This window comes from Camelus bactrianus, chromosome 3, assembly GCF_048773025.1.
Source record: "Camelus bactrianus isolate YW-2024 breed Bactrian camel chromosome 3, ASM4877302v1, whole genome shotgun sequence".
Lineage (NCBI taxonomy): Eukaryota > Metazoa > Chordata > Mammalia > Artiodactyla > Camelidae > Camelus > Camelus bactrianus.
The window spans coordinates 140,424,570-140,448,185 of NC_133541.1; the positions used below are offsets into that span (position 1 = coordinate 140,424,570).

General features: G+C 39.9%; 1 protein-coding gene and 1 long non-coding RNA gene across 6 annotated transcripts in view; both read left to right on the forward strand.

Annotated features, from left to right (window-relative positions):
- LOC141577174 (uncharacterized) overlaps window positions 1-23,616 on the forward strand; it is a 277,514-nt gene that overhangs the window by 241,519 nt on the left and 12,379 nt on the right. The window lies entirely within an intron of this gene.
- Window positions 1,841-23,239, forward strand: LOC141577173 (uncharacterized). The gene is made up of 4 exons (XR_012505836.1): window positions 1,841-3,247; window positions 10,060-16,097; window positions 18,811-18,972; window positions 20,919-23,239. It is a non-coding gene; the product is annotated as an uncharacterized LOC141577173 (long non-coding RNA).

Genomic DNA, 23,616 nt, shown 5'->3' on the forward strand with positions numbered 1-23,616 from the left:
CTGTCTCCCCATGTGGAAGGTTAGGTAATTGGAAGCTGCATCAAACACATCCCTATTGCAGGTAGAGATATGTATTTCATTCAACAGCTGCCAAGTGAGAGGGAGGTGGGATTCCCTCCTGAGCAACCACTGGAGACCACAAAGGCCATTAAGGTAAAAACAGATGGGAAATGGGCCAGTTTGGTGGTGAGAGAGAAATAGTGTTTTCACACTTCCCCTTGTGGCCACCACCCCTGCTCCCACTGTGCCTTCCCTCCCCTCCCCATGAATGTGGGTCTCCATTTGTTTACCACTTGAATTAAGGGGCTGAAAACTTAGCCTCTTCTCTGAACATGGATGCTTGTGGAGTTCTCCAGCTGTAAATGAGAGCAGCTTGATAACTGGTATTGAGCATCCTGCCTAGTACGATGTCATTTAATTGGAGCCTGATTAGACAGAACCTTCAAATACCCAATGTGTCTTTCACCTCTCCCTCCAGGCTTCATTTCCTGAGTAAGGAGCAGACAGCAGCAGCAGTGACTGTGAGGAATCCTGTGCAGTCAGCCAGAATTCAAACTCATTTCCAGCTCTTGCTGTGTGTGGTTCTGTACCCTGAGAATTACCATTCAGAGTGATGCTGTTCTAGGGTGAATCATTGAACAGAGTCCACCTGTGTTTTCTAGACTCCGTTACCATGCTGGAGGAGTTACAGGAAGCTCTAAAATTAAATCAGTAAGATTCGGAGGAAAATGGCTCATTGGTCCTTATTTAAAATGCCCACTTGACTGATCCATCGGTTTGGTCTTTGTGTCACTCTGTAGGTAGCAGTTGACAGACCCCTTTCAAAGCAATTTTCTCTTCAGGTTGCAAAATCAGGACAAATTACTGTTTTGTTTTTGTTTTGTTTTAGTCAAAATGAAGAGATTCATAGTAATACAAGGATAATTATTATATAAAGAGCAAAGATTTTGTTTTTGGAGAAAAATTTAAGCATGGAAGTGACATGTGACCTTGAACACACAGTTTCTGAGCTGCAGGCGAGTTTAAGGGAGGTTAGCCTCCCCCCTTCCCTCCCACTTTTGCACCCAGTAACAAGCTGGTTGAAGGAAAGCTAGTGCCTGGGGGGAGTCCCACATTTTGCATGACACTCTTGGTGGACGGAGAGGTATTTTTAGGACAGGGTGCACAGGTGCGAGTCAGGGCCCGTGTGAGTAGGGTGGCTGGGTGCCCGGGTGTGCCCAGGACTAGAGTTTCCAGGGATGGGTCAATTCACAGCTTGGGTGTGTGGTCCTGGGCAGCCCATGGGAGTCAATATTTTCCCTCTGGGGGAAGGTTTACAGAAGTAGCATAAGACTTTCTTTTTATGTTAAAATATTTCCTAGAACTTCCCCTAGTCCTTACCTTGTGATTCTTCAAGGAAATAAATTTGGATAGTTGACCCAAGTTCCCTCACCTCCCCATTCCTGTTACCAATATGTCTCACAGCCTCTGGCTCCTGACTATCGGGGTGGCCATGCAGGTGAGAAGGGCCCTGAGTATGCTGACTGTGACAGAGGCTGCTCTCCTAGTCCTCGTGGTGGGCTTTAGCTTCTTCACTGGCTCTCTGAGGTCCATCTCTGACCCTGAACCAGGTTTGGCCCATTTGGGCAGTGACAAGGTATCACTCAGCCATGAAGGTAGGCAGTGGAAGAGCTCCTTGTGTTCCCTGCAGGTCAGCCACCCCATCCCTGCTGTCAGTTAGTTCTTGCCCCACTTCCCTCTGTGGGAGTGTGTCAGAGTTACCCTGTGTCTTGTTGCCCCTGTGGGCAGGAGTGGGCCTGTGGATGCGTGGATTCTGTTGGTGGGGACAGTGGTGGTCCAGGACTTGGGGCTGACACACTGCACACCATCAACACTGTGGAGGCACTTCCTGCCTTCAGTTAAGCCTCTGAGTTGCTGCGAGACATTGACCTGGTGTCTTAGGACAACTTACTGTTTCTGCCCTCAGCCTGGTAGATTTGAAGTTGTATGGGGTGACCCACTCACTCAGTTATCAGTGAGCACAGGGGTGTGTAGCAAGTCTGGCCCATCAGTCTTACAGTTGTGCAGAGTATACCAAGGATGGTATTAGGTTTCATTTCAGGGATTCTAAGAAATTTTGAACTTAGTATCATGAAAATGCCTTCAGAGGTCCTCCTGAGCACCAGCTTTGGGCCTGACAAAGTGCAGGCATTGAACAAAGCCCACCTGGCCCACAGGAAGCTGACTTTCAGAATCCGGTACCCAGGGGCCAACTGCTGTTCTTGTGAGGTTAGCTCTAAGGACAGATGATCAACCCAGAGGCCCCCAGTCAGGCATCACCAGCTGAGGAAACACTTTGCACAGCACAGGCTGGGGCTGGCACTGAGCGGGTTCTCATGCCCCAATGTGTGGCAGCTCCATCCTGTCAAAGTCGGGCTTTCCTTTGGTTCATGGTCCCAGCACCTTATAAAGTGCTCTGCAATTTACTTATTTATCACTGTCACTTGTTACTCTGACTCTCAGCCAGTGTATGGGCCAGTGGGCAGGGGTCTGTGTGTGTTTTATTCACTTGTGCATCCCACGTGCCTAGGCACTCACTAAGTCTCTGTCATGGAGCCACTGAGTGTGCTGTGTCAGACCGCAGAGCAGGTTAACCACCTGCCAATCGGATGTGGTGACCACAGGGCCAGATCTGCTGCCTTCAGATCTGGGTTCGGCTGCGAGGCGGGTCTGCTTGTCCCAGTGGGTGGCAGCAAGTGCCTGGGCAGGTGCCAAGTGGGGGCATACAAGGAGTAAGAAGAGAGGAGATGGAGTCTAGGGACTTGATAGGCATCGTCAGACATCATCTCAGATAGTAGGCAGCAACATGTGACACAGTGAGGCTGGGACGAATAGCAGAGCTGGAAAGAAAGCAGAGTACGTGGCCAGAGCATAGCTGTTAGACATCACTGAGCCCAGTAAGTGTCCCTTGGAGCTGTGGCATTGGGCAGGACTGATGTCGGGGGTTTGTGGTGCTGGAGTTACTGGGTGTTTGCCGGAGGGCAGACTGGGTGGCCGCTAATGCCTGGTGACATCTCTGTGTGTGTGTCTGCAGGAGAAGTACTGTCACATTTGCCCCAATATAGTCAAGAAGTTTGCCAAGTATGACGTGGATCAGCGGAAGTGGATCAAACAGCAAACAGGGAACAATGCCATAAGCCAGAAGAAATTCATTATCGATGTTGGCTAGGAAAGTTTCCCAGGCCCTGAAATTTTCTTTCACCCAGAGGTAAGACATTTGCTTTCTGAGTGTGCAGAGAATGACGTGTGTGGAGCAATGCTGTCACCTCGTGTGTGCAAGAGTGGCTCCCCGTTGGGCTCCCAAGCGAGGTGGCCACCTTTCAGGGAGGACCTTGTGAGTGTAGGCTGCAGCTTCAGTGGCTGCTCTGGCTCCTGCATGGCCCACGCACTTGACTGGGTGTTTCATCATGCTCCTCTTTGGGTCTGGCTATCTGTTAAACAGTTAATGGTTGGTTAAACCAAGAGTGGTTAGGAAGAAGCTTTAAGAGCAATAGAAGAGAATGGATTTGAAATTCATCTCCTACTGATATGAAAACTAGTTAATCTCGAGGATTGATTGGAATTTGCCTCTGTATAAGAGTACAATAGCGTACATATAACCTTCCCATCACACATGACGATCCATCCCCAGTCCAACATTTAACCCAGTACAGCTGGTCCTGCTGTGTTCCCTGCTGCAAGTTAGATAAAGCTTCTGTCTGAGGACACCCTTGGAAAGAAGAATTAAAGATATCATCAGTTTAGCAAGTAGTCACAAAGAATTATTACTGCATTTGTAAAAGCAGTAACTAAGAGGCAATATTTTAAGGTTTAAGTAAAATGGACTTTATTTGTATTTTGGTATATTTTTCTGCCTCATTCAGTTTACATTTAATAGGTAAATACAAACCACTGCCTGTTCTTCGATGTGTATGACTGTTCAGGGAAATGGCACACAATGTATGTCTGACAGTACCTGATATCACGACACTCATTCGCTCGTGATAGTCTTCAGTTAAAATAGACATAAACCAGCAAAGTCCAGTGTACAGCTGCAAGGCACCTTCTTCTTCCCTCGAGCACATTGACACTTTTCATGATTTTTAAAGCATTTTTAAGAATTTTGTAATTGAATTACTTATACTTTAGCTTATTTCACTTATGGAATTGAATGTAAGATTTTTTAGTTATTGACATGGTTATTACCATATTGATTGTTTCACCTAGAAGCCACCTCCATTCCCCATTCCCAGTCTTCTAGCTCAGATTTACAGTGTGAGTCACTGACTAGGTTTTTTCTTATATCCTGGCTAACTTTTTCATGACATTAGTGTCTATACATCACATGCTCATTATCTACAATATTTTTCATTACATGCCACATACACTGAGCACTTGCATTTTACAATCTCATATAAAGTTTGAGTCACTGTGTATTCTAACGCAGGGCTGGTCTGTCTTTGTTACTGTTTGATTTCTTTTCCCTCTCTAAACCCACACATTTCATCTCTTGAAGGGACATGTCACCATCACTCCATGCACAGAGTCACTTGGTTTAATTTGACACATTCATTCCAATGTGATGATTTAAAAGGCATAGTGAATTCTGTATTTGTTAAAGTTACATTTTAAAAAAGTTGTTGAGAGAAATGTGTATTGTTTCTTTTATATCTGTACAAAATTCTGTTCACCAACCTGGATTTTATGCAATCCATCTCAGATGTTGTTGACAAAGTAACACAGAACTGTCCCATTGTTGTCCACCATCTGCTATATAAGGTATAAGCTGCTTGGGTAACATGCTTGGATTTCATTCTGAAATTAAAGGCCCAGCATTCTGAGAATAATAGACCCTTACCATCAGTCTGCAGATAGTCCTATTTGACTTCTGTTTTATAGGATTTGTTAAGGGCCTGATTCCTGGTAAAATATTTTTCTTGGAGTGAGGGTGACTTAAATGCTTGGCAATATAACTCAGTTAGCCAGAAGTATTTGATTTAAATATTCTAGTATTTCTTATTCTTATCTGCCCAGCTGTAGTTTTAAATTGGACAATTTTAACCCTTCATGTTGACTGAAAGATCAAGGGGGTCCTTCCCCTCTTGCTTTCTGTGAGTTTGCTGGTCTTGCTTCATGAGTATTTAGATTAGTGCCAGATGTGTTGTTGTCAGAGAGAAGGAGGAATCTGAAATGAACAATCAGAAAATGCTCATGTAATGTTTCTCCAAAATTCTTTGAGTGCAGGGAATTTTGAAACTTGAAAGGAGAAAAAGGCAGTTCATGTAACTGTAGGATGAAGGAAGTGTTGCTGAAAGCCAGAGGGGAGGGGCAGAAAGTGGCAGTCAGCTGGCCCTGCTTCCCTGCCTGCTCACCTCTGTCTGCACATCCTGCTCTTCCCCCAAGACCACGTCTCCCCTTCACAGATGCAGGGGCCTGCACCTTAGGGGGGAGAGGACCAGGCTCAGTAGGGAGGGCTTAATACAGTTTATTTCATCTGGACAGTAGAATACTATTCAGCCTTTAAAAAGAATGAGGTAAAGTAATGTAAATTCAAATGAAAAGATTTCTACAGTATATATTGTCAAATGAAAAAGCAAGTTGTAAAATTTACACATAGTATTATTTCATTTTATTTAAAATATACTTTATGTATGTATATATATATATAAGAAAAGGTATTGAATGATATGTGTTAAACTCCTTAAAGGAAATAAAATATATCTGGGCAAGAGATGGATAACTCTTACTTTCTACTCTTTGTGCTTTAAAATTATTTGAAATTTTATGGTTAATAAATGTTATTTTTATTATTGGAAAACATTTTCTATATAGACAAATTTGATGGGTAAAAGCAAATAATAATTTGGTTTTTATTGGTATATAACCTTAATTAAACACATCTCACCTCCAGTAAATGTGCAAGGAAGGGAAAGCAAAGGCAGATGAGAGTATTAAGTTTAGTGCAGTATGTGGCTTGTTCTCCCTACTTCTTAAATCTCACATAACATCAGCTGTGTCTTCCTGTCCATGAAAGCAAGGAACAAGTGTGCACTATCTAGTCCTCATTTCATCATGGTGGAGATGGAACTTCTGCCAGCAGTAAGGATTGCTCATGCTGGGGTTGAGTTTTCTCATTTGATCATTTAGTTTGCTTTCAATAGATTTATAGGATTCTTGACGTAGAGCTGGCCTTCTAGCCTGAGTACCTTATTTAACAGATGATGACACTGAGCCCTACAGATAGGAAAAGGAGGCAAAACTGGAGGGACCTGGGTCACATGGGGCAAACTGGTCTTCGACGTTTTTCTAATTGAGGTAGGGTTGATGTACAATATTATATAAGTTCCAGGTTGCAGTTTTTAAAGGTTATACTCCATTTATAGTTATTATAAGATATCAGCTATATTCCCTGTGCTGTATAACATATCCTTGTAGCTTATTTATTGTATAAGTAGTAGTTTGTACCTCTTAATTCCCTATCCCACTCTTGCCCTCCCCTCTTCCCTGTCTCCATGGATACCCATTAGTTTGCTCTCCATACCTGTGAGTCTGTTTTTTCTTGTTGTTGTTGTTGTTGTTGTTATGTTCACTAGTTTTCTTTTTCAGAGTTCATATATAAGTGATATTCTACAGTATTTGTTTTTTCTGTCTGACTTATTTCACTCAGCATAATACTCCCCAAGTCCATCTATATTGTTGCAGATGGCAACATTTCGTTCTTTTTTATGGCTCAGTAATATTCCATTTTATATATACCACAACTTCTTTATCCAGTCATCTGTTGATGGACACTTAGTTTGCTTCCATATCTTGGCAATTGTAAATAAGGTTACCATGAACATTGGGGTTCATATATATTTTTAGGTTAATGTTTTCATTTTCTTTGGATGAATACCCAGAAGTGGAGTTGCTAGATCATATATTAGTTCTATTTTTAGTTTTTTGAGAAGCCACCGTCCTGTTTTCCATTGTGGTTGTAATAGTTTGCATTTCTATTGTTCCTTCTTTTCCTAGTTTGGGTGTATAAATTATACTGACTAAACCCAGAGTGAACTAGTTGCTCACAGTGTCTCTCAATGTGACTACACATTGAATCAAGTGGGAAGCTTTTCAAATCAGGATGCCTGGGCCAATTATATCAGAATCTCTGGGTGGGGGTTTGTGATTTTGGGGGACTCAGCTCCTGAGGAGACTGATGCGCATGGACAGCCAGGGCTGAAAACTGGCTTCAAGCAGCACATGCTGCCTGCAATGACTTGACCTCCTGGATAAATCACAGGCCTCCAGGACTCAGCTCTCACACACTAGTCTCTGTATAAACTATACACCAACAGTGTATATGGGTTCAATTTTCTCCACATTGTTGCTGAATGTTTGTGGTTTTGTGGTCTTTTTGATGATAGCCATCCTGGTAGACACGAGGTAATATCTCACTGTGGTTTTAATTTGCATTTCTCTGATGATTAACAACACTGAATGTGTTTTCACTGCCTGTTTTCTTGGCTCAGTGGCAGGAACTATAGGTCGATTTTCTTTTGATGAAGCAAGTAGGAGGAGGCTTGCTTTAGGTCCTGCTGACAACACCTGAGATCTTCTTGGTCACTGAGTGAACACCTTACTCAGGCTCATTGACAAGAAAAAGGTGGTGGAGAATATAAAATGTGGCTTTGAAAATTCAGACATTTTAGAAAACTAAAACTTTTTTTTAAGAAGTAGTCATAATCTAATTTTTATTTCAGTCTGTTCTGTAGATAAGGATGTTCACATGCTGCCTTTTTTTAAATTTATTTTTTGTTCAGTTTCCAAGTGTGTTGGAGGTTGGGTCTGGGAATGGTTCTTCTTTTTCATTTTATTATAGCTCTCTATCTTTATGGGTTAAAGATTGTCAGTTATCTGTTGTAGACTTGAAGGGCTTTTTTTAAGTGGAAGATTTCCTATGTTGGCTGCGCACATTTCCATGATATTGCTGTGAGATCTGTTTTTGGTATGGTGTGGTGCCATGTCATTCTTGTGAGTGCATTGCCTGTTATTTCTATGATTGTCAATGTGGTTTTTGTTGTGGTGAACACAATCTACTTTTGTTGTTTAACAGAGCCTCATTTTGATTAGGTGTTTATCACAGATTGGAGAGTGGCTAGGGCTTCTCCTTTTATTGGAATTGAGACTTCCAAACCATTTCTGGGGTGCAGGCTGTGGTATGTGGTGTTGGAATGTTTCCAATACACACTCATAACAGTTCCTTTGCCCTTTCTATTGCCATGGGAATGTCCAAATTCTACACAGAAACACCAGTGGAAACAAATCTAAAGATGTCATGCACTAGGGCCTCCTGTAATGATCCTTCAGTCCCCCAGCTGGGTCCTCAGTGCAGTATCAGGTCAGTGCCATCCCTATTGTCACATTTTCATGTAGTAGACAAGGCTGATGGAAAGGCTTCAACTTCCCCTTCTGTGCACCCAGATCTCTGCTCTTGGCTCTCTCTTCCTTGTGGCATGGGACCACCAAGACAACCACAGAGCATATCCACACCCTCTGCCTTGGACCCAATAAAAATCACAGTTGTGCCTATGAAATATGCAGGTTCTTTGGCCATGGATTCTGATTTCAACCCGAACTTCCCCTGGGTCTCTCAGACCAAAATTATGATGATTCTGATAGAACCGTGCTTCTCTTCTATTGCAAAAATGCCAAATTGGGCCCTGGACCTGCAGAGATAGTGAATATGTCCATGAGATACCTAGATAATCCACACCATGTGCATCAACAATGTTGCTATTTGAATTCAGGTCCCAGGCAGTTCTGTTCCATAGACACTACCAGTCACAGAAAACAACACACTCCAACCCCATGAGACTCAGTCTGTGCCTTCAGCCTCAGCCCTCTCCCTCAGCTTCAGCAGACATTCCTAGCTCAGCATCAACAGCTCAACTCAAGGTCTGGGGATTGATTACAGGGATATTTTGTGCTGGTTTCTTTCAGTTCTGTCAGCCAGGCATCTGCTGTGCACTCCTCTCACCCTCATTGGATCTCCTTCAATCCCAACTGATCTCTCTGTGTGTGTCCCAGTAAAAGAGTGTTTTCCCCTTTTTGGCTCCCTCACCAAAAGTCAGGTCCTGCACTGATTTCCTTTTCTACTTTTCTTTTTCCTCCTTCCCAATTTTGTGAGGACCTTTTCTGTCTCTTGAAGTAAGAGAGAGAAAAGGTGAAATTGATGTTCAACCAATGTCCAGCATGTGTCCTGAGCCAAGGGGTGAGTGTACATGGATGAGAGTGAGCTAAGAATACACTTGTAATCAAGAAAATATATCAAACACAAGAATGTTATATGGGGATTAAGTTTTATAGGAGAAGAGGAATGAAATGAGTTCTGCAAGGGAAACAATTATGTAAAATTCCTGGCTTTTCTAGAACAGTTTGTTTATAATGTGTGGGTTTTTTTTTTTTATATGGATGACATGGTAGATACAAAATCACTTTGGTATTTAATTTAGCTTCCATTGTGTACATTAAAGAGAGTGGTTTTTGTAAATCAATATTTATAATGTAAGAAGCACCATCTTTTATAATGATTTAAAGTCAAGATAAAATTTTTACATATTATCTTTTTAAATGGATGAGGAAAGGACACAGTGTTTCAAAATCCTTTAAGAGGGTAGTGGATGAAAAAACATTCAGGCACTATGTTCTAAACTGCCTGGAAACTGAGAACCTGTGCTGACCATTTAACATTTTGACCCAGTGAAATGATAAAGCCAGAGTCATTTCAGAAATGTCCAAAAGCTATTTCAAGCATCCCCTGCAATTGGCCACATCCAGAACTCTGAACACAGTAAATGTTCATTTAACACTAGCTCATTGACAAAATATTTTGGCCATTCAACTGATATCTATTAACAGCATAAATACAATATCCCTTCTTCCTAACTCTAACCTTCAAGGAGATCTTTCAATTTTTCAAATATCAGTCAAAAGTATGTTATTGAATGAAGCCCTCTACTAGATAATGAGTACACTGAATTTGGTTGTTTTGTTCTTTTCCAGATACTGATTAACATGCCAAGTATAATGCCTGGCCCAGGAAGCTCAGGAGATGAATCAAATAACTTGACCATGAAGGAGCACTGAGGAGGCAGAGATGATCTCTGGCATGGGTATTATAATAGGCATACTACAAGGCTCAGAGGCAGTGCAGAGGAAGAAATGAGGAGCTCTTGGAAGTGGTGGGCAGAGGGCAAGTGTTTAGAATGTTCTTTAAGAATAGGTACACTTGAACTGACTCTTAAAAGATGGGCAGGTGTTTGACAAGGCAATGTGAACACCACAGATAGAGGGGAGTGAAGCCACCTGGAATCCTTCCTCTCTGCACTGCAAACAGTTTGGGATGGTTGATGCATATGGCACATGACTGTGCACATTCTGTCCATGTTGTGTGCACTGATGATTTAGAAATGACAGAAGGGCAAGTGGTGAAGCTGGAGAGTTGCAGAAGCACACAGAGGAAGACTGCCTTACATGGTTCTTCAAGATATTTGGACATGATCCTGTGGCAAAGCAAGTCATTACATGATTATTAAACTAAGCAGTATTGGTGTGGAATTTGCCTTCCACAACAATTATTTTCCTGCAGTGTGGATGACAAATTTGGGAGGTGGAAGAGGGGAAAGAAAACAAACTGAACTGCTGGTTGGAAAACAATTATCAGTGGTCCTGGAAAGACTCAAGGCAATCAAGAAGCTGTAAAGGAAGGGTGCTGAAGGGAGGGACCTTAAGGATATGGCCTCTGGACAAACTGATTACTATTGTTTAAGGAGTAGTTTAGTGGGGAGCAAAGCAAAGACAAGCACAAAATGTGTTCTAAGACTTTTGGGGTTATGTAATTGGGTAAATGGTATTGATATTTGCAATATATATATATATATATATATGGAATCAAAAAATTAGTCACAAGTTTCTGGGAGAGAAAGTATCTTCGGCACCCTAACTCCAGGTCCTCAGTTTTTCTATGAGGCAGGAAGCACAGGTGATGTTATCCCTATTTTATGTCCAAAGGGGTAAACTTTTTGCCTACTATCACATGCAGCAGGTTGGGAAGTTTACTCTCTACCAGGCTTAAGAACAGGTAAACAAGGGAGACAAGAACCATGCTTTCACAGAACTTATATTCTTGTGTTTGTGTTGGGGGGAACAGAATATGAACAAGTCAGCAAGCAATGAACCCAGGTCTGAAAGACTATGATGGTAGCAGGCAGTGGTTCTTTATCTAGATATTAGGGAAAGTATCCCTGAGGTCACTCTGGAGCTGACCTTCCATTGAGAAGGAAGCAGTCATTCAGATTCTTAGGGGAAGAATTTTCTAGGCAGAGAACAGCAATTGAGAAGTCCCTGAGGTCGAAACAAGTTTGCTGCACCCTGAGGGAGGAATTCCAATTACAGAGCAATTGAAGAGCTGGGGAAATTCCTAGTTCCAATGGCATTCCTGGGAAGGTGAAAGTGAAAGGCTTGTGACACCTTAGGGTAAATATCTAGCACAAATACTCTTGGGGAGGGCTGGGAACCTGCCCACAGTGCACAACACTATGCCTCTAGAAACTGCATCATGACTCACAAATGCTTTTGGAAAACAAGCCCTTGCTCAGTTGCCTATTTTGGTACCTCATTTAACTAAAACTCATTTAGGTTTGCCTACAGAGATGAACTTAAAAATCTTTAGATGAATGGAATTCATCTTAAATTTATCAGCTCAGAACAAGAAACCACCTACAGTCCAATGGCTGGCAGCTCTTCCCCCGAGGCTCAGTCATGCCCTAACATGTTACATGGGAACAGAGCCTCCCAGCCAACTTCCAAACCCCTAAAAGAGACCAGAGATGTAACATTTTCCCCAAAGAATGCCCCGTTAGCTCAGCTGGACAGGACAAGGAGAAATGGTACCCCACTGCCAAGGTGACAAGCTGGGTTCTTGTCTATGTGAACCTGGAATGCCTTGGAGAGATGGGACATTGGGGCTGCCTGCTGGCTCTGAGATGGGCCATCCCAAGCACAGTCCTGCCTGCTCTCTGGAACACACTGCTCACACCTCTCATCCTGTGGTCATCCTCCACTGCTACTTTGTGGGTTACCTATTCTTCTGCCAACAGTGTTTCTTATGCCACCCCATTCAGCCAAATGGCTTCAAATTCAAATTCTCACTACAGGAAATGCAGATCAACACTCTGACCCTCTCTGAAAAGATCCTACTTTACAGCCAATTTTCTCAGATATCTCTGCTTGGTGTATCAAAAAAAAAAGTATGTGAATTTAATATTTATCAATATAGCATGAATACATTATGAAATAATTAGATTATTCCTAAGTTATGTAGCCCCTTTCAGAGTATCACATTGAGAAGTTATATATCACGGGCACTTATTTTAAATACAGCCCCAAACCATGAAATGCATTCTTTGGAGTGGTGCTGGAGACTGTGGCATGTTTTGGTCCATGCCAAGGGCAGGCTCACCTTGTGTCTGAGCTCATTTCAAACCATATGCTCATAACATCTCTTTACTTCAACTGACTGGTCAATTTTTTGTTCCTAAAATCACCATTCAACCTTGGATCATAAGATGTTCACACATACTTTCACAGCACCGGTATGTCTCCTTCCTAACAACTTTAATAATGGCAATTTTTCATTTATTTTCAGTGATTGATTCACCTGTCTCCCTCAGTAACTGCGACTTCCACAGCAGCAGGGACCATGTGCATTTCTGCTTACCAATATGTCCCCAGAAACTAGCACAGCTTCTGGGACACAGTAGGGGCTTAACAACTAGCCACTGGGGGAAAGATGCTATGAAATATACTCATTGGTGGAAGTGTTTCTGCTTCTAAGTGTGGATCTGCCAAAAATCATTCAAATCAAGGCTAAATAAGGTTAAGGCTCAGCTATGCTGTTTTTTTCTTTAAAAAAAAACACAAGAAAGACTTTGCTGCTATTTGGGTTTAAACTGATTTTGGAGACAATTATCAAAAAGTTTGACTAACAATTTAACAACACTCATTTTTATATGTATGGAGATGACCAATTTTAAAACTTTTTTTTTTTTAATGGAATAAGAGTTCATTTTCAAAAAGGTTCACCCAGATTAGGCCAAATTTAAAAAGATAAGAAAAACTACCACTTACTTTGTCAGGTGCTCTCTCTCTATTATTTTCATTTAATCCTCATATCTGAATCTTACCCCAGGTCACAGATGAGGAAATGGAGGGAGCAAGAGGCTGGGGTTAGACACTGACTAAGTGGCAGAACCAGGATTCACATCTAGGTCTATTTGATTCCAAGAGCTATGTCTTAAATCTAAGCCAAAGTTTAAGCTAAAAAATTAATGCTGACATTGAATAATGATGTATTTGTTGCTCCCTCTTATGAAAAGGTACAAGACTACAGCTTAGTACCATCAACTGGGGCAAGTATTTAAAATAGAATTTGGATGCCAATGATGGGGTATCAGGGAAATGAGAAAATTCACAAAAAAGGAATAAGGAGGGATATTAACTAACATTAACCGAAAGCTTGTTTTATGCTAGATACTGTATTAGATGCTTTCATAGTAACATTTATTTTAATCCTAAGACTCCTGTGAGATGGGTAATAACAGTCAAGAAAAAAGTGGTATAGAGTAACTGGTATTTGGCTACTCCGATGCTCCTTTCCCCCTTTCTTTCTAAGGATGTGAACCGCCCACATTTCAGCTGAGTATTGTCTGGAATAAGGACAACATTCCCCAGTCTCTATTCCAGCTTAGTGAGGTCACAATACTAAATTCTGGTCAATGAAATGTAACAGGAAGTGTATGACAGCCTCTGGGAAATTTCCTTAAGAGATCATAGATGCTTGCCTTCCTCAGTCTCCTTCCATTCCTTCCTTCCTCCTTTCTACATTGCATGTGATGGATAAAGCTCCATCTAGGGCTATGAGATTGAGGACCTCATCTGATGTTTAGCAAACCTAAAAAGTGGAACCAGCCTAAGCCTCAGGAGATTTGTGAAATCATAATACCAGTTCTGGATTGTCTCTCTAGAAATTTTTTTAATGTGAAAAAGAAACAAACATCACTTTGTTTATGCCACTGTTCTTTGCAGTCTCTGTAACTGGCAGCTAATTTTAACTAATCCAGAAACTTATCCAAAGTGATCATGTAAGGTTCAAACCCAGGCCCACCAGTCTGCAAAGTCCACCCTCTTAGGCAGAAGCCTGAAGAACTCCTGATTATAATCTGCAAAAGATTGGTGGTGGGGGAAGAGTGTGTGTGTGTGTGTAAAACTGCTGACAAGAATGACAGAAGGAAAGAAGGAAAGTTCGAATATGCTCGCAATTCTGCATACCTAAGAGACAATCAAAGGGAATATGCTACTGGACAGTAAAGAATATAGTCTCCATCAGAGGTGGACAGAGAAAGATCTGTCACCTGCATGGATCTGGAAAGAGAAAGGAAAGAGAAGCTGTGTCTCTGAAAGATGCTGCTGTATTTTATTTCCCATCTATATTTTATAAATTTCCTATATACATTTATTATTCTGTTCATAGAAAATTCTAAAAGACTCAGTCACTATTTCCACAGCCAAATTTGTCAAAGTGTAAAATTGTGTTTAGAAGTCTCATCATAATTATTAAGCACTCATTCTGTGCCCATCAGTATGCTAGATATCAAGAACAATATCAAAAATCATCAATATTGGTTTCTGACCTCAAGCAGCTCAGAACTTAGGTGAACACATAGAAAACAACCAAGTACTACTTACATGAATAGATGGATCAGTGCAGGTGATAATAATCAGAAAGAGACTCATGAAAGAGAAGTAAAATTTAGAAAGACCTAAATTCTATATGTTTGCCTTATCTGCCCCAAATATTGTCTTAAAATGACCAATCCACCCTCAGGGCTCAGTCAATCTCTTTCTGGTAACCTGAGAAAATCCAGAAGAAAAAGACATAGAAATACTCTGTTTTCTACAGCATCCCATTGGTTTGGGGACATATCTAGTGGTAGGCTCCTCACATTCATATGATAAAGGAGATGACTGTGAGCAGCAATGTGGCCGGTTCCTCCGCCCAATGGCACAAGCAGAGTCACAAATAACAGAAATGAAAGGATCACTACAAATTGTGTTATTGAACTGCATGACCTACATGGAGCAATCAACTCACTCCTAGGTTTGGCAGGGCCTTTCTGAGTTGATTCCCTGAAAAACAAAACAAAACAATAAAACCCAAACCAAACCAAAAAATAAAAAAAAAAATTAAAAAAAGAGAGACTCTGAGTGTCATCATCTCTGCTCCATGTGGCTGCCTTGATAAGAGTTCAGATTTCTCTGTGTCATGAGAAAATTTTTATGATTAATGGAAGACAGAATATTATCCAGTATTAACAGTTATTTTCCAATTCTGTATTATAAAATTATTTCTGATAATGAAAAATTCTCTATTTCTTTCAATTTATTAAATCATTGAAATTCTACAGTGTATAAAAGAAAGCACTGGAGTTCTGGAGAGGTGAGGCAGAATACGAAGGTAAACAGGAATCATTATTCCTTTTCTCAGAGGTATGTAATCTACAGGGGAAGCATGCAGCACCTGAAAGGGGAGGAGAGGTTGGTGGGCCACGCAGGGTTGAAGGAGGAGCATAGGAACATGGGTCTGGGAAAGTTTGGCTAGCTTTACAGTGCTCAATTGAAATACTACTTTGCAATACTTTCTCAACACGAGGGTTCAAATTTGTTAGTCTTACTGAGACATCAGGTCAGAAGAAAACAACAAAAGTGAGAAGGCATTCATGGCTTTGCATTCTCAGAAAGTCATCCTGCTGGTTCAACTGTGTATGATTGAGCATATTGTCATTGATGAAGAATTTTTATTTATTTTTGATCAAAGACTTCACCATGTTTTCCTGACCTTTTCAATCTCCTGGTTGCAGAGTTTTAACGTGAGCTCTCCTTGGGCCTGGGAGAAATTCTGAGAATGACCCCTGAGAATGAGCTCAGTGGTGAGAAGTCCAAGGACAGGATGAGGTCGACATTGCAAGTGTTTTTGGAATAAGGTCGGTTGACTAGAAACTGTAATTGTGCAAGGCCAGCTGTGCACTTCTGTGTGAGCTGATCCCTTATCATGGTCCCAGTCTTAAATATTCACGACCAATTACTCTGTGTTCTCACCCCACTATGCTGATTGACCCTCTGCCTTAACTATATGACATCCCTTCCTTTTATGACAAGTGTTAGGAAGGTGATCTTCCAGGCTCTCCTTCAAGGGGAAAACACGATTTCCTGCAGCAGGATGCCCGCCATCTCCAGCTAATCTGTCTTCTTGGAAGATGTCCAAATATTTCTTTGAAAGTTTCCCATGCATCCCATTTAAAGAATATGTACTGTCATCTGGGTCCCATATTGGAATCTGCCACACAGGAGCCAGCCAGTTATTGACTATTGTCTCTTTCCCATCCATAAAATGAAGACTTCTAAGAAAATATTTGCAAGTGAAGCCAGGCTGAAAGCTTAGAATTAAAGCAGAGTTAGTGCTCCTTAGCACCTGTGAAGTGATATAAAAAAAGCCCTGATGGGTTCTGCTAGTGACTGAGACAGTGCTTGCTGGGATCCCTGTAAGAATTCAATCTGTGTTCCCTGGACCATGTTGAAATCTGGGCAAAAGTTTTCCTGATACTGTGAAAACAGCTGGTTTCTGAGGTTCCTCATAGTCAACTTTTTCATTTCTTTGATTTGAAGTAACCCAGGTCTAATACCAGCTAGGCCTTGATTCCATGCCCCTCCCATCTTTTTTTCCTCAATGACTGTGTGTGTATGTATTTGTGCATATGTGTTTCTTGGCCTAATATTAGGCTATCTGTTAATTGTAATACACATTTAATACTGAACTTCAATTCTAACCTTAACTGATTCTCTAAGACTAGGACATAATATGTATGCATATGTATGTGTGTGTGTGTTTGTGTATGTATGTATATATACACACATAAATATAGTTTGTTAAGAATTTTTAAGAATCAATATAAATTGTAAAAGAACAAGATTCAGAACATTTTAGAAATAGAGGAAAAGAGATATGAGTCAGAAAGTGTATGAGAATTGGTATCTTGGCTTCTGCTGGTGGCTCTTCTGGCAGTGAGATCTGGGGCAAGCCACTAACAGTCTAGGCAGGAGTTTCTGTTTTCTATGTGTTTAATGTAACTATCCTGGACTATATCAGAAAAGAAGATAGGAATATTTCATGTTCCAGATATCTCAGACTTCGTTTCATCTTTCCACTCATTTATCATCCAACAAATGTTTTTTCTATGCCTACTGTGGGCAAAACACTGGACTGGTTTCTGAGGATACATTGGTCCATTTGATGGATGTGGCCTTTGCCCTCCTGGGGTCCACAAGTCTCCAAGCATTCCTCCAGGGACCGTTAGGCTGGACATGATAAATCAGTGGGTACTAACTAACCAAACCCCAGTGTGTCCCCACACCACAGTTCTCTTTGTCTTTGTCTCCTGAATCCTATGTATCCAAATGCAGGCACACCTTCCAATTATCCACTTATTCTACTAATTTATCTCTGCTAACTTCTTTATCTCCAATTCAGTCTCTCCACCAAATTGTTTTTGGAGGATTTAAAAACAAATAAACATGTGCCCTCAAGAAAATTATAGTTTAAAAAAAAAATAGAGGCAAATATGTAGCTGGATATATGAGCAAATTCAGGGCTGATTAAAATCTCCTAGTACAGGATATTGACATGGTTCAGAGCCTATGACTCAAATATGCTTTATAATAGCTGAATGTAACCAGGTCACCTTATGAAAAAGAGCAGTATGATAATAAATCAGGCGTCCTTTATCTCATTACAAAATTGAAGGGCAAAAGTAGTTGGGTCTTATATTGGTAGATGAAAGAGTGGGTTAAAATGGAGAGGACTTCCCAGATTTCTCAGAGAAATTGAGACCTAAAGGGCAAATTAAAAAAAAAAAAAAAACTTAAGGCTTAAGGAAGCCTGTTGTTTTTTTGAGCAGAATAGCTTTTTGTGTCTGGTAAAGGCCTCTGTGTAACTGGGGGAGTTACAGACAGATTGATTACAAGTAAAAATGAGGGGGGAAGCATACTAAAGGATGAAACAAATATGTAAGTGGGTGTAAATTTTATAATTTTACCTTCATCTTTGAGTGAACTTGATTATCAAATAAAATGCCTGGATTTGCTTAATTTACTTAACCAATTCAATAATCAGATACAAAATTTTGTTCTTCAGGGTCCTCAAGGACACAAACACACAAAAAAATGATGTGTGCATTCTGACAAAACATAATCATAATGCAAATAATTTCTATTTATAAACTATTTTATAGTTCATGCATATCACTCAAACAGTGTATTACTGTCATTTCAAAATAACATGCTCACTCCTCTGTAGTCTGCACACCTGAGAGTGACAGCATCTCTTAGCAGTCCCCAGTCTTGCTGAGTCATTCTGTTCATCCTCCTGTAGCTCAGGCATCATTCAGAGGCCCAAAAGGTTGAGAATTGACAAGTGCTTAACTATGGATCCCTAACTTACTCTGGAGGAATGCTGTAAGACTGTGGACCTCAGGAGGGTAAAGGTCACATCCATCACATAGACTAGCACATCCCCAGAACCCAGTGCATTGTTGTGCATATGGCAGGCAGCCAATAAATATTTGTTAGATAATAAATGAATGGGTGAAGTGAAGTCTGAGGCTTCTGAAATGCACATTTTCTCTATCTTGTATACTGCAGGGTCCTCTCAAGATTTAATCCCTAGCTCTGTCTACATTAACATGTTCTTATTTGATTGAAGAATCAACACACTTAAAGACTGGGATTTGGAAGTGAGAAGGAGTACATGGAAGTGATTCAGGAAAACAAGGAAATGAGACACAAGTGGCAACATTTGTCAAAGTAAGATAAAAGAATACTTATAAGATTACTTACTATATTTCTCATGTCTGTGCATGTCTTCATCTTCACCTTCTGGTAACATATACATCCACGTTGAATTGAGCCATTTTCCCCAAATCGAGGATCTTGTGACTTTGAAGTACCATAATATCTTGAGATTTCTTTGATAATTTTTGACCAATGGTTTCTAGAGATGCTGGAATCCCTGACAGTATAAAATAACAAGACAGTGTAAAAACATGAGTCAGAAAATCATGACTGTCTTTAGACATAGCTACTTAAATATAGCATGGTGACTAAAAGTATGGATTCTGGAGCAAGACTACTTAGATTCAAATCCTAACTTTGCCTTTGTGAGCTGTTTGATTTTTGTTGTTAATTAATTTCTCTGTGCCTTAGTTTTATATTTCAAAAATGATTTGTGGTGAGGATTAAATAAACAATACTGTTAGAGCAGTTCTAGGCGTATAGGAAGTGCCATATTAATCTTAGTTCTTATCGTGATCGTGGGTAAGTCACTTATCCACTCTGGGTTTAAAGTTTCCAGGTATAAAATGAGAGATTTTGACTAGATTTTCTCTAAGGCCCTCCTGAACCTACTGTTTGCAAATGCTTACAGTCCATGTGCTTTTCTACATATATGTATGTAGTTTGTGATAGGAAAGTGAATGATTAGTAAATGCTTTCCTTGATTGATGCAAGGAGATGTTATTAGGGGATTGAGACAGTCTTCTTCACTAGGCCAAATTCCTTGAGGTTAATAGTGTATCTTTTCCTCCTCAGGATCCCAAGGCCTAATGTGGTGCCTGGGGACAGTGGGTGCTCTGTAAACTGTTAATAGATATGGAATAAATGCCTATGTCTTGTGTACCCAGATATATGGGAATGGGAAATGGTTGTAACTCCTTCCTAGGCTTTATCTCAATTAAAGCTACTTACACCGAATATTCAAAAAACATTAGTGCTCTCTACTGGAGACATTCCTAGTACAGGAATTCAAGTTTGAGTTTTTGATGGGAAATTCTGATTTGAGTTCATAAGTCCTGGATTTGAGAAGTAGGGTATACCAGATACACATAGTTTACTGTGTTGCAAGCACAGATTTGGTGTTATGGCACTGAGGATGGCATGATCAGCATTAAAATGCCAAATCTCATTTCTTTGCCATGTATTTATGCATTTTTTCCAGAGCAGCTTTATCTATAGATTTGTACACATGTTGTGTTTGCTCTGATTCATTTTAAGTAAAAAAAAAAAAAAAGAGAGAGAGAGAGACATAGCATTAATTGAAAAAGTAATGTTAAGAAAATGAAAAGACAACCCACAAAATGGTAGAAAATATTCACAAATAATATATCTGATAAGGGACTTGTATCCAGAGTTCATAAAAACAAAACTAAGCAAAACAATAGGATTTACATTTCTCATTTAAGTTATTATTTTCTCTACACCACAAGTCTTTTTTGGCATTACTGTTTTCTTTTTCATTAATTGAATATTTTCTAATTTTACTTTTTAACTTCTTTAATGATTTTCTTGCTATATATTTTTAGTTATTTACTTAGTGATTGCTTTAGGCCTTACCATATATGTCTTATCAAAAACAGTTTCACAATTACACCAGCAATTTCAGAGAATGTAGAAACAGCATTCCCATATAGCTCTACTCTCTTTTCTTTCTTACTGTGGTATTCTTGTCATAGGTATTATCTCTATGCATGTTATAAGCCCGACAGTACATCATTATAATTATTATTCCTTTATGTAATTTTATGTCTTTTAAAGAAGCTGAGAGGAGAAAAGAGAGCAAGTTTATACGTATAATTTTTTCTTTTTTTTAAATTGAGTTATAGTCAGTTTCCAGTGTTGTGTCAGTTTCCAGTGTAGAACACAATTTTTATGTTATATGTATAATTTTTCTCATATTAGCCTTCTTTCCATTTCAGGTTCTATGCATTTGTTCCTTTGGATTCAAGTGAAACATCTGGAGTCAATTCTTAACCCAATGTTGGTTTGTTCTCACCAACATCTTTGCCCTGCTATTGGAAAATATATTACATTTCTGTATGTTATATGCCCACAAATACAATTAAATGTATACTGCTTTATGATTTTTAAACAAGATAAGAAAGGATAAGAAATAGGCAATTATACTCCTTTATAATTGCATAATTACCTTTATCAGTGTTCTTTGTTTTTTGTGTGTGTGTATTCAAATTACTGTCTTGGGTCACTTGCTTTCAGCCTGAAGGACTAACTTTAGTATGTCTTGTAAGGTAGGTCTACTGGCAGCAGATTCTTTCAGATTTTGTTTTCCAAATGTCTTTTTATTTCATCTTCACTTTAAATGATAATTTTGCTGGATATATGATTCTTGATTAAGAGATTTTAAAATTTGAGGGCTGAGAATAGTTTATCCTATTGCCTTCAGCCCTCTATTGTTTCTGATGATAAGTCAACTGTTAATCTTATACGAGTTTTTTTAAGCAACATGTCATTTTCCTCTTGCTGCCTTCAAGATTTTCTTTGGCATTTTTACTATGTGTCTATTCATGGGTCTTTTTGAGTTTATCCTACTTGCAGTTTGTTGAACCTCCTGGATATGTAGATTTAAATTTTTTAGGAAATGGGAAGTTTTTAGCCACTAATTTTTCAAATATTTTTCTGCTCCTTCCCTTCTCTGTTCTTCTGGTGCTGCCTTTACATGTCTGTTGGTATACATTAGTGTCCCACATTTCTCTGAGGCCTTGCTCATTTTTTCTTCATTCTTTTTTCACTCTGTTCTTGGATTGCATAATTTCTATTGATCTATTCTTAAGTACTTTTACTTTCTGCCCGTTTAAGTGTATTATTGATTCCATCTAGTGAATTTTTAAATTTCAGTTATTGCTCCTTTCAGTTCCAAAATTTCCATTTGGTTATTTTTAATAATTTCTGTCTCTTTATTAATGTTCTCTATGTGATGTGACACTGTCATCATGCTTTACTTCTAAAATCATGGTTTTCTTTGTTTCTTTGTACATATTTATAATGGCTTCTTTTCTCACATTTGGTTTCTCCTGCAGTTGGCTTTATTGCCTGCTATTCTTCTGGTATCTAGGCCATAATTTCCTGCTTATTTTGCATGTCTCATATTTTTTGGAAAATGAACATTTTAGATATTGCAGCAACTTTGGGAACTGGCTTCATCTCTCCCCTCTTTCAGTGCTTGTCATTGTTGTTAGCTTGTTTACTTGTTTAAAGACTAACTGGATTATTTTAGTGTCGTCCATTCCCTTCTCTTCCTCCTCTATCCCCTAAACAGACACAGGGTAAAGCCTCTGATGTTTTTCCTCAGGGATTCATCCTTGGACATGCCCAGCCACTTTGGGATAACAAGGTTTTAGCAGGGCTTAGGCAGTGTTTGTCTAGTTACCTGACCACACTAACCTATGAAACTCCACTAACTGCTGGTTAAAAGCTCTATTGTTCATAACAATGCCCTGGAGAATAAATTATTTACACCCTAATCCAGTCAAATACAGGCTGCTATGAAGGGACAGTTCCTGATGGTCAAAGTTTGAAATTTATTCAGACTCTAGTTCTTGCAGCTGGTTTCTTATTTTTCTCCAGCAACTAGTTGGCTTATCATTTAGCCTGTATCTTCAATGAATTTATCATTCTCCTCCCCATTGCCTCTCACCAACACTTCTACTGTTTTTGAAAGCAAACTTAGATTTGAACTTCATATGCTGTTGCAAATAAAGTTGGCTCCTTTGGGGAGATAATTTGAGCTCTCTGTTCTATGGTCTGCCTTTCCTTCCAGGGAAAATCTCTGAGCGACAACTCTGGTGCTGGAGTAAGGAACAATAGGTCAATTCTAAGTGATAGCCCAGTTTGAAGAAGTAAGTGCTCAGTGGATACATGGCAAGAGCCCCAGGTGTCCTTGGCTTGTTTCCCTTGGCACAAGCCCCTGTCATATGAGCTGAGTCAATAGCAATTGGGACTTCAATGTCCTACCATGCCCAAGGTAGAACCTATGTCTCATGAGAGGAAACGTGGTGGAAGAATGGGGCCCCCACCTGTTGGCTGCAGTAGTACAGAACTTTGCCTCAGCAACAAGTATCTAGGGGCAGTATGAGAAATGCTAATGTCATGTCCTTCCCAGGAAGACAACCCTCCAACCAGGACCTGGGGGGAGTCAAAAACTTGTGTTCTTGGTTGTACAAGTCTGGGTGGAGTTCCCAGCTCAATGAGTGGAGAGGGGAAAAGTGCGGATCTTCAAATACTAAAGACTCATCATTTTATGGAGCTTCAGTAAATATTCTTGAGTAAATGTGTCCTCATTTGCTCTATATCTGTAGTGGCATTTCCATTTGTGTATGCTCATAAGGCCAACTATTTTTAAATGTGTTTTAAAAATAGTTTTCATCAGTTTTTTTGAGGAGTGATTCTGAGTTGCACACCATCGTGCCAGAAGTGGAGCCAGGAAGGGGAAACTGATAAAGTATAGATTAGCATTCTCTTTAAATGAGGGCTTGCTGTATCTTTGGTTGCTAGTGGAAGGCCTAAGATATATTTGTAGTATTAAAAATAAAAATTAAAAAATAATTTTCTAATGTTAGTATGTTAGAAGCAAAGCATAAGATGGCAATTCCTGTAGAT